Source organism: Barbus barbus (genome assembly GCF_936440315.1).
Source record: "Barbus barbus genome assembly, chromosome: 41".
Classification (NCBI taxonomy): domain Eukaryota; kingdom Metazoa; phylum Chordata; class Actinopteri; order Cypriniformes; family Cyprinidae; genus Barbus; species Barbus barbus.
This window is the reverse complement of record NC_136719.1, coordinates 25452893-25465664: the sequence shown is the minus strand read 5'-3', so window position 1 is coordinate 25465664 and position 12772 is coordinate 25452893.

Here is a 12772-nt window from a genome sequence, read left to right as displayed (position 1 = left end):
CCTTAAGATTGGTTTTGTGGTCTCACACAAACACAGACACACACACATATTTACTGCAATTAAATTACATTCATATTTGTATCTTTTATATATACAATATATTAAATTAATTCTTGACAAATGTAAGCAACCTACATTTGGAATATATAGAATTTTTTGGAATTACTGGTGTAAGAATTATTTCAGTTATTATTATTACTACATGAACAATTTATTGAACATTGTTTCAAAAATATGTGCTCGCTTATGCAAATGTTTCTGAAACAAATTCAACTTTTGCATGTAAATTATAGCCCAAGGAATTAAGAATTGGTGTACTTTTCTTAGGTATAAAATTTAAAAAATAAACTACCACAGTATCCCATAATACCCTATCAAACACTTTGCACCATGTGCATGGGCAAAAAGCACTCACATTTCTTTATGTTTGGTTGGGAGTTTGGGAAGAATGGTATATAAAGTGGGGAATCTAGTACAACATCTTCAAAGCCTCTGGCATGTAGGGGAGACATCGAGAGACTGACATCACACACTGACGCTTCCTGTAACTCCACACCATACGGCTTTATTAGATGGTAAAACTCTCCCAGGAACGTCAAAGCATTCCTGCGGTTTGTGTCTGATTTCAGAGAATTACTCCAAATTATGATGCTTCAAATGTCACAAAGCAATAAAGCACTGGAGGATGTGTGTTAGTCATTTTACCATGGTAAAGGGATGTAGTTTTACAGCGAGTTAATTACTGTCTCTCATGGTTTATATTGCTGTTATAAAACGACAGCAACAACAGCATTATGATAAAACACAATGTTAAATCACTACAGTAATAATTATGATAAAATATTTTTTTTCTGTATAATGAATAACGTCTACAGTAATATTACAGTTGCATAACAATGTAGTAATTTGGCACAAAAATGTAAAATTTAGAGGATAATAAAGATGATAAACATATCTTACTTTACTTACTTTTAGTCATTTAGCAGATGCTTTTATCCAAAGCGACTTACAAATAAGAAAAAGTAACTAAAACTAAAAGTTAACACTGTAAATACTCTATACACACCCATTTAAAAAAATGCAGAAATTAAATAAAATTGACAAATGCATACAACAACAACATTTCAATAGTAAACATATAAAGGAAAATAAATAAATAAAATTAAAATAAAAAGCGATACTTATATCCTTTGCCGGTGTCCTAGCCCGGTGGAGTCGCACGGTAGAGTCGATGGTCTTTACACTCTTTGGTCTTCACACTAAGAGGGCTTCACACGAGGGCTGCCGCGGTATAATAACCTTTTTTATACCTATCTAACAAATCACTGCTAGAATTCAGCTGAACCCACTTTCCTATTAATCACTAAAAATGGCCAAGCAAGTGCATACACTGACAAGATACGTGATACAGTATGAGACCAAACGCGATTTCAGCAATTCTCCAGCAATTCTCTTCAGCAATATTGCCGCATGTTTAAAATTATATTAAATATAAAATACTACATAAAATTTTTTTGCAATTAAATTACTTTGTGATATACAAAAATTAAATTTTAGATATAAAACTAAATTCTTGGCAATTAAATTACATTAACAAACATACATATATACAAAAATGATTAATTTTCAGCAATTCAATTAATAAATAAATTAATTTATATAAGAATGTGAATTAGAATTAATAAGATTATACTTTATATCTAATAGTTAATATGTATATACAAATTGACTGTCAAGAATTAACATAATATTTAATATCAGAATCAGAATGAGCTTTATTGGCAAGTATATTTACACATACAAGGAATTTGTTGTAGTGACAGAAGCTCCACAGTGCAACAGAAAGACAGCAACAGGACAGGACACAGATAATAAAAGAATAATATACAAATATCCAAATAGGCAACGTATAAAGCAGCAAAAACACAATATATAGACAACTATGTATGTACAGGTCAAGTATGTGCAAATTAGACATGAGTGAGTAAATAAAATACAAAAAAAAATAAAAATAAGTGAGTATGGTGAATTGATCATGTATTATAGTTGTCACACTCTGCCAGGGAACACGGAGCAAGGAGCAAGGAGACGAAGAATTCACAAACAAGTCTTTTAATCATCAACTGAGAGCATGGGAGGCACAGGAAACACTAGGAATGACGTACAAGATCCGACAAACACTAACTGAAAGGACTGGGGCTTATAAACACTGGGTAATAGGGGAAGATGATGAGACACACCTGGAGCAAATTAAAACAATCAGACTGGGGAGAAACTGGGTCACAGGGAACACGAGGAGAAAAAACACTACAAAACAGTCCAGGATCCTGACAATAGTTGTGTGTTCCACATTTATTGTTGAGTGTTCATGAGATGGATTGCCTGAGGGAAGAAACTGTTCCTGTGTCTGGTCGTTCTGGTGCTCAGAGCTCTGTAACTTCGACCAGACGGTAACAATTCAAAGAGGGAGTGTGCTGGGTGTGAGGGGTCCAGAGTAATTTTACCAGCCCTTTTGCTCACTCTGGATAAGTACAGCTCTTGGAGAGTGGGGAGGGTTGTACCAATGATTCGCTCAGCAGTCCGGACTATTCTCCGTAGTCTTCTGAGGTCAGATTTGGTAGCTGAGCTGAACCAGACAGTTATTAAGGTGCAGAGGGTGGATTCAATGATGGCAGAGTAGAACTGTTTCAGCAGCTCCTGTGGCAGGTTGAACTTCCTCAGCTGGCGAAGAAAGTACAACCTCTGCTGGGCCTTTCTGACAATGAGTCTATGTGAATATCCCACTTCAGGTCCTGGGAGATGGTGATGCCCAGGAATCTGAATGACTCCACTGCAGTCACAGTGCTGTTCATGATGGTGAGTGGGGGGAGAGCAGAGGGGTTTCTCCTGAAGTCCACAATCATCTCCACAGTTTTGAGCGTGTTAAGCTCCAGGTTGTTAAGACTGCACCAGAGAGCCAGCTCCTTAACCTCCTATCTGTAAGCAGACTCGTCACCGTCCTGGATGAGGCCGATCAGTGTGGTGTCGTCTGCAAACTTTAGGAGCTTGACAGAGGGGTCTTTAGAAGTGCAGTCATTGGTGTAGAGGGAGAAGAGCAGTGGGGAGAGTACGCAGCCCTGAGGAGCTCCAGTGCTGATGGTACGAGTGCTGGATGTGAATTTACCAAGCTTTACTAACTGCTGTCTGTCTGTCAGGAAGCTGTTGATCCACTGACAGACGGAGGTGGGGACGGAGAGCTGGGTTAGTTTATTCTGAAGGGTTTCCGTGATGATGGTGTTAAAAGTGGAGCTGAAGTCCACAAACAGGATCCTCACATAAGACCCTGGTCTGTCCAGATGCTGCAGGATGAAGTTCAGTCCCATGTTGACTGCATCATCCACAGACCGGTTTGCTCTTTAGGCAAACTTTAGAGGGCCCAGTAAGGGTCCAGTGATGTCCTTCAGATAAGCCAAAACCAGTCTTTCAAATGATTTCATGGCTACAGACGTTAGGGTCACAGGTCTGTAGTCATTAAGTCCAGTAATTTTGGGTTTCTTTGGGACGGGGATGATGGTGGAGCGTTTGAAGCATGAGGGGACTTCACACAGCTCCAGTGATCTGTTGAAGATCTGTGTGAAGATGGGGGCCAGCTGGTCAGCACAGATTTTCAGACAGGCTGGTGACACACCATCTGGGCCTGGTGCTTTCCTTCTTCCTGAAGACCTGGCACACATCTTTTTTGCTGATCTGAATTGCAGGTGTGGGGGAGAGGAGGGTTTCTGGAGGTGTTAATGGTTGTGTGGAGAGGTGTTCAGGGCGGGTGTGGGGTGATTTTTCAAAACAACAATAAAACTTGTTCAAGTCCTCTGCCAGGTGTTGATTCTCCAGAGCACTGGAGAATGGTGACTTGTAACTGGTGATATCCTTCATGCCTTTCCACACTGAAGCAGGATCACTGGAAGATAATATTTTCCTTAGCTTGTCAGAATAATTCCTCTTTGCCACTCTGATCTCCTTTTCCAGTGTGTATTTGGCCTGTTTGTACAAGACTTTACCCCCCTTTCTGTAAGCATCTTCTTTGGCCTGACGGAGCTGTCTGAGTTTTGCAGTGAACCATGGTTTGTCTTTGTTGTAGATTAGATGAGTCCTGTTAGGAATGCACATATCCTCACAGAAACTGATATAAGATGTTACAGTCTCTGTGAGCTCGTCCAGATCAATGTCAGCGGCTTCAAAAACGGTCCAATCAGGGAGAGAGAAACAGGCTTGTAAATCCCGCTCTGTTTCATTAGTCCATCTCTTTACAGTCCTTAATACAGGTTTTGCAGATTTAAGTTTCTGCCTGTAGGTCGGAATAAGATGAACCAAACAGTGATCAGAGAGTCCTAAAGCTGCTCGTGGGACAGAGTGATATGCGTCCTTTATTGTTGTGTAACAGTGATCCAATATATTACTGTCTCTGGTGGGACATGTGATGTGCTGTCTGTATTTTGGCAGTTCGCGGGAGAGATTTGCTTTATTAAAGTCCCCGAGAATGATTAAAACAGAGTCCGGGTGTTGTTGCTCACTCTCTGTGATCAGATCAGCGAGTTTCTGTAAAGCTGTGCTCACGTGCGCTTGCGGTGGAATGTAGGCTTTCCTGTAGCTCAAATAGTAGAGCATGGCGCTAGCAACGCCAAGGTCATGGGTTCGATTCCCAGGGAAAGCAAGAGCTGATAAAAAAAAAAAAAATGTAAAAACTGTAACTTGAATGCAATGTAAGTCGCTTTGGATAAAAGCGTCTGCTAAATGCATAAATGTAAATGTAGACACTCACGAGAATGAAAGATCAGAACTCCCGTGGCAAATAGAACGGCTTGCAGTTAATGAAGAGTGTTTCTAGATCAGAACAGCACATCTTTAACACAGTTACATCTGTACACCACCTCTCATTGATGTAAAAGCACATCCCGCCGCTGCACGATTTCCCTGTTGATTCCGCGTCCCGATCTGCTCTGATCAGCTGGAAATTAGGCAGATGAATCGCGCTGTCCGGTATGTCGCCATTTAGCCAGGTTTCCGTGAAACACAGAGCAGCAGAGTTAGAAAAATCCTTGTTTGTCCGGGAGAGCAGAAGGAATTTGTCCGTTTTGTTGGGTAGAGAGTGGAGATTTGCCAGATGGATGCTAGGCAACGCCGTTCGAAATCCACGCTGTCTGAGCTTCACGAGCGTGCCCGCTCGCTTCCCCCTTCTACGCTTCCTGTAGCGTTTGACCAGAGCTACGGCTCCACCAACTACAGTGTCCAGCAAAACGTCCGAAAAATCAAGATCCGGTAAAAGATTTTGCAGTGTGTTCTGCCGAATGTTCAGCAGGTCATCCCTGGTAAAACTCGTATTTGAAAAACAAAGAACAGGAAAAACAAACAAAAACAGTACAAACACTGGAGAGCAACGTACAATAGCTGCCATCAGCTGCTCCATCTTGGTTCAACATATAATATTATATATAATGTGTGTAGATAGATAGATACACACACAAACACATTTTAAATTTAAGTTACATTACACAAAGTCATATTTATACATAAGTATATTTATAGTTACAAACACACAGATAACTTATTATAAAAGTAATAGTTTAAAATAAAGTAATATGATATTAATGTGGAGAAATCACTATAAAGCACAACCTCTTGTGGCTTCTTGTTTTTTTAACAATAAAAAAGTAAAAAAAAAACATGGCTCAACCAATCAAATTTTACAGCCAGAACCATTTGTTCTAATAACAAATAGTAATATAAGATTCTCCTATGCTAGTCCAGATTTATAATTCATTATACTTTTTGTTCTGTACACATGATCAGATCAGAGTTTAAGCGTGTCGCAGTAATTACTGCGCAATTAGTTCAAGTTCATCTGGTAGCATAACAATCAGCACTCTCTAATAACTGGTTTCTGTTGTGATTAGTAAAATCAGAAAGCCTCATGGAATGTGACTGACGTGTGTTCACAGTTCTTTAACGACATGCTAATTGGAGCCTGCTAGCAGCTGAGGCAAGTGTGACATCTCTGTCCGGGAAAGAAGATGCGGATTAGGCTCTCAGCTAGCATCTTTGTTTTAGAGATTAGCTCTCTGACCTTGAACTGCTAAAGTGCGTTGCGCTGCGCAATCACGGTCAAGTCAGCAGACGCGCCTCTAAAGTACAGTCCTTTAGCTCCAGCGCTCATTAAAAGGACACACATGACCTCTTCAGCCAATGCTGGAGTCATATGCTGTGTTCAGATGCTCATACTTATGAGTTCAGAAGTCGTAACTACGATGTGATGTGTGCTGACGTGATTTTGGTCAGAAAAATTCACCAAGTCTTATATATAGGTTACTTGAATGACGAAATAAAATCTCAAAAACTGCTTGCCACACTCACATTTAAAATTACATAAGCTATGTTTCTAACTCTGTTTTAATGCACATTTTGAAGTATCGTATCAAAAACGAGTGATGGAAACAGCAGATTTCAAATAAAAATCCCTTAATTCGCGAAAACGTTTTCACGCTTGCTTGAGGTTGTTTTTGACCCGTGCGAAAAAGGGTTAATGTGAATAATGGAAGATGAAAATGCATTTGCCGAATAAATTCCTCCATGCACAACAAAAAATCATGTGACTTTGCGCTATGGGGCGGCAAAACCTGACTAACCAGCAGACTGATCTCGTTGCACAGCATCTGAAATGTTGTTATGGTTATTCTGAAATGCCCGAGCAAAGTCTGTCGTTAAAGTATTTATGTATAATTGCCTCCCAGAACATTCTGCGTTCCCAAACAGCAGGCATCCCCCTCCGAAAGCAATGACCACATTTATTTTGCTTCGTCTGCTCGCTCTGAGGCGCAAGTAATTTATCATACATGAATATTATTATATTCAGTGGCTTCTCCTATTTTTCTTAGTGATTTATAGTGGCAATTTATCAGGAAGTGACGATTTTGTTCTCTTTGACTCATTGGATGGAAACAGCTTTGTTCGCAAATGTTTTTTTTGCAATATTCCAATTTTACGCATAAGTTAAATTCGCAACTTTGGATGGAAACCCGGATATAGTCAAATCAGAAACAAAGTCTGACATGAACGGTCCCATAAATGCTGTTTCTTATTCACAAATAGCGTTAAAAAGCATACATTTAAAGCAGGACCAGCTAATGTGCATGTCCTATGACTGCTTCTAACTGCAGCAGCAGGGATGCGATGATTTTACCAATTGACGATCAGCTCTTATATTCAGAAGGCAAGACTTATTCTGCCTTGTTTCAACAATTCATCCATTAGGTGAGTGCTGAGCCAGTCCTCTCCATACACAAAGTAGGCTACACAGAGTAGGGCTCCAGAAACACCAGGGAGCCCCTTCCTCTCAAAGACGATTTCATTTCAGTTTCATTTTTTTATTTTGGTCAGCAGTTATGAAAACACGAATGTTCCTTTAAAGGGCACCTATTATGCCCCTTTTTACTAGATGCAATATTGGCCTTGGGTGTCCCCAGAATGTGTCTGTGAAGTTTCAGCCCAAAATACCCCACAGATCATTTATTATAACAGCTGGAAAATGTCATTTTTGGGGTGTGTCTAAAAAATGAGCTGTTTTGGAGTGTATGGCTTTAAAGGCAAATGAGCTGCATATTCCCGCCTAGTTTCCAGAAGAGGGCGTCACGTATACGTGTCTCTGCATCGCATATCTACAGCAATAAACAGCCGGTATAAGCAACATAACTGACAGCGAGAAAACCGGTGTTTGCCGTACATATGGGAAGTCAAATGCACTGAAAGTGGGACGAAACAGCACGATGTTACAGAGCTCGTGCCACGCCGACCTGTCATCGGCGCGGATCAATGGACCGAGCCGTGCGACTGCGCTATTGTACGAATCTCGCGCTACGAACTAATCTCACAAGCATGCCGCTGATCAGCTGCACATCCATGATGCGAATCTCCCATTCCACCACATCCCAAATGTGCTCTATTGGATTGAGATCTGGTGACTGTGGAGGCCATTTGAGTAAAGTGAACTCATTGTCATGTTCAAGAAACCAGTCTGAGATGATTTGAGCTTTGTGACATGGTGCATTATCCTGCTGGAAGTAGCCATCAGAAGATGGGTACACTGTAGTCATAAAGGGATGGACATGGTCAGCGACAATAATCAGGTAGGCGGTGGCGTTTTAACAATGCTCAATTGGTACTAAGGGGCCCAAAGTGTGCCAAGAAAATATCCCCCACACCATTACACCACCACCACCAGCCTGAACCGTTGAGACAAGGCAGGATGGATCCATGCTTTCATGTTCTTTACGCCAAATTCTGACCCTACCATCTGAATGTCACAGCAAAAATCAAGACTCATCAGACCAGGCAACGTTTTTCCAATCTTCTATTGTCCAATTTTGGTGAGCCTGTGCGAATTGTAGCCTCCGTTTCCTGTTCTTAGCTGACAGGAGCGGCACCCGGTGTGGTCTTCTGCTGCTGTAGCCCATCTGCTTCAGGGTTCGACGTGTTGTGCGTTCAGAGATGGTATTCTGCATACCTTGGTTGTAACGAGTGGTTATTTGAGTTACTGTTGCCTTTCTATCATCTCTAACCAGTCTGCCCATTCTCCTCTGACCTCTGACATCAATCAACAAGGCATTTTCGTCCACACAACTGCCGCTCACTGGATATTTTCTCTTTTTCGGACCATTCTCTGTAAACCCTAGAGGTGGTTGTGTGTGAAAATCCCAGTAGATCAGCAGTTTTTGAAATACTCAGACCAGCCAGTCTGGCACCAACAACCATTCCATGTTCAAAGTCACTTAAATCCCCTTTCTTCCCCATTCTGATGCTCGGTTTGAACTTCAGCAAGTCGTCTTCACCACATCTAGATGCCTAAATGCATTGAGTTGCTGCCATGTGATTGGCTGATTAGCAATTTGTGTTACCAAGCAATTGAACAGGTGTACCTAATAAAGTGGCCGGTGAGTGTATATCGTCTGCGATAATATCGTAATTGTTGTTTTAATGATGTGCAATTTGATAATATCGAGTATTTTGCAAAAACCAAACAACACTTATGGAGTGCACGCATACATTACGCGATGAAGTCTAGACTACAGCGCATGTGCATTTAGAAAGTGTTCTTTCACTGCATGATTCAGTCTATTAAAATGCATTAAGAAAGATCACAAAATTCAAGATATGGGGGCAGAAAATGTATATATTTATATTTCATATAGTTAAAAATCACATGAAGAGTGCCATTTTTTCTTCAAAAATCAGCATGATGACATACGTGATCTTGATTTTATACAACAGTTCAATAAACAATAAGTTAATATTAAGAGACTTACGTTTTAGACACCATATTGCCTGTTTTTGCTCTATTTCGCCAACAACAAATAATTCCAAACAGCTACAGTAGCCTACTGTTTTGTACGGAGCCCGGCATGTCACCTACAGGAGAAAAAAAAAAAAACAATCCGTGGCGATGGTTTTGCAATCAGTTCCCTCAGTTTAACAAATCGTGCCCACGGATTAATAAATTGTACCCACGAATTTCCAATCCGTGCGCTCAGATTTTGTAAACCGTACCCTCGATTTTTGAATCCATGCCCACAAATTCATAATCCATGCGCACGCTTTCGCAATCCGTTCCCGCTGGTTTGTAAACTCACTGTTGTTTGCTGACAGTGAAACTCCTCTGAAAGAATAGGTTAAGAGGTTGGGGAGCATTTTGGGGGCCCCAGAAGTCTAGGATAGGCACTGGGTAAGTGAACAGTCTTTGCTTCTCTAAAGTCTATTATCCACTTTATGTTTTTAAAGCAGAAGAACAATAAGCTGTTTTCTGTGAAGGGACGAGACTTCAGATTCATGAGCTGCTACAGGTAAATGACTAGAAGAATAACTCAACTGCAGTAAGTGGTAAAACTATTAGCGCTATGAACCAGTGTTAATAATTATGACAACACAATAAAATATATAAGAAATACAATTTGGCAACATAGCGAGCCGTTTTGTACAAATAGCTACAAATAGCTGAAAAGTGGATGACACCGGAAGTGCTGCACTTATGTTAAAAAATAAGTTGGTGATTTGACTAATTTCTCTTTCGTTTGGCTCTCTCCGTCTCGATCTCAGTCAAGCTTACTTCATTTTCCCTCTGTTTTGACTCTCTAAATAGCCAAAAGTCTATTTACATATATAACAGACGACATAATCCATCTCGCTGTGGTTTTGGTTCACATAGTTGTCAGACAGAAACAGACTCGAATGCTCTGATAAACATGCAAAACATTTCTTAATGTCTGAACTCATCAATAAAATGAATGTGCTGTTATTTAAGGATTTATTTCTATAAAATATTACTGGAGATGTTCAGAAATACACTCTGCTCAAGATCAGACACTATACTTAATTATAGCTTAATGAATGTGACAAGAAAAGTTGCTTATAAACAGTGCTGGGCAAATTGCTTGCATACTGTAGTACTAATTACAAATTATATGACAGAAATTGTAGTTTGTAATGTAATCTTTTGGATTACATAAATTCGGTATTGTATTCGGACTACTTTTTGAGAACGAATGGATGAATGAATGAATGCATGCATTACTCTTAGATTACTTTTGACATAACTCATAATTCTTCATTAAGTGTATTAAACATTACAGTATGCCAGATTCTTCCAAACTGGGGTTCGTGAAGGAACTGCAAGGGGTTTAATGCAATATAAATATTTACATAAATTATTAAAAATATTGAATTCAACTAACTCATTTAAAAATAGAAAAATTACAAACTAACAGGTCTACGAGAGCCAGAATTCTTGCGGGTTGGTAGGTGATCAAATATTATTTCATGCAATAAAATGGGAATTAATTATTCAATATACATTGTGATTTTCTGGATTTTTCTTTATATTCTGTCTCTCACAGTTGAGGTGTACCTACGATGAAAATTACAGATCTCTCCATTCTTTGTAAGTGGGAAAACTTGAAAAATCAGCAGTGTATCAAATACTTATTTGCCCCACTGTATATGACATTGACATTAAATTTTATTTTCTAATTTTGCATCTTTTGCAGATTTATTACCATTTTCGGAAGATGAATGTATTAAAGTTTTGTGCTTATACAAATAATAAGCACAAACATCACAGAATTCATCAAATGCAGTGAAAATACTTACCGATGCCTGTGCTGTGGGTTTCCCTCGAAAATGATGTCACTTCCTAGAGGGCGTTGTCTTTAAGAAACTGGCCTATGTCAGCTAAAAAAAAAAAAAAAGGATGGAAAGTGATACTGAGGATATTAATGACATGGGGTAAAAAAAAAACAACAACTATAAACAAATTATAACTTAATTTAATCGTTTTTATGTTAAAAGATATTAATATAATTTCCATTAATTTTTAAATTGTGAGAACCAAAAATGACAATTCTGCCATCATTTACTCCACCTTATGTCATTCTGTATGCATTTCTTTCTTCTGCAGTGTATAAATGCACAAACTACATTTTGAACATTGCATACTGTAGACAGGAAGTGTATAAAGTTTGTTGTGTTTCTGATCAGCAGTCATTAAACACATCTGCAGCAAAGTTTCATCATGCAAATGAATGCAAATACAAATCAGTAAATGTTTGACACGGTCAGGTTTGCATTTTAATGATCTTGTTAAATCTGTGACTCGCATGAACACCCCTAAATGTCCCAATATTGTTCATATAAATTTGTATAAGTATGATGCTTTTAGCTTTCTAAGTCAATTTTTATGTTCATGCATCAGATATTTAAGCATGAATTTGTGCTGCTGAAGTACAGCTGTTGTTTGGGGGTTTTAGGTGATGGGTGATTTCACAGGTCAGGTTGATGGTCAGGTTAGAGGGCTGTGTTTCCTCAGCGGGGCACGAGGGCTTTGCTCCCTACCTGCCCTGCTGAACCTGCCCCAGGGCAACAATAGTCAGCCATGCGTTTGCATGTACATGCAGAGGCCTAGCGACCTATACAAATTGTTTTTGGGAAATAATGTTTTTATCAGAAATAGCATTTTGCTTGACCAGCATGCTTTCACATCATCGGTTGCATTAGCAATATGAATTAATTAATCATGAGCCAAATTTATAAGCTTTAAGCATATGAGTTCCTGCTTATGTGTGTGCATGTACTTACGTGTTTGCACGGAGAGGACGTTTATCAATTCAGAGCATGAAACGAATGAATCAAACTTCAGCATGAATCTAAGGTTGAACTCTGCTGCTGTGCGGCCTCAGGCAGACGTACAAATGTTTTCCTCCATGACAGAACATGTAACTTCAATCTGCACTGCAATCTGGACAAACAAGAGGAAGACAATGAGAGACAGAATCAAGCGCTCACATCACTGTTCCTCCTTTAAAACTGCTGCATCTATTAGACAAGTTAAGTTTGTTTCTAAGTGGTCCATGAAATCAAATGATTTACTGATAATACAAGTGGTAAACCATTAAAATACAAAGGCATATGATTATGCAAATTGTACAATAGCATGGTAGTGCCACATATTTTGGACTTGTACTATGGTAATACAATTATATTCTTTAAAGTACTTATAGGAGCAACATGAAAACACTGTATACTATGGTAATCATAACAATACCATTGTATTTCGGGAAGTCGTGGCCTAATGGTTAGAGAGTCAGACTCGTAATCCAGAGGTTGCGGGTTCGAGTCTCGGGCCGGCAGGGATCGTAGGTGGGGGGAGTGAATGTACAGCGTTCTCTCCATCCTCAATACCATGACTGAGGTGCCCTTG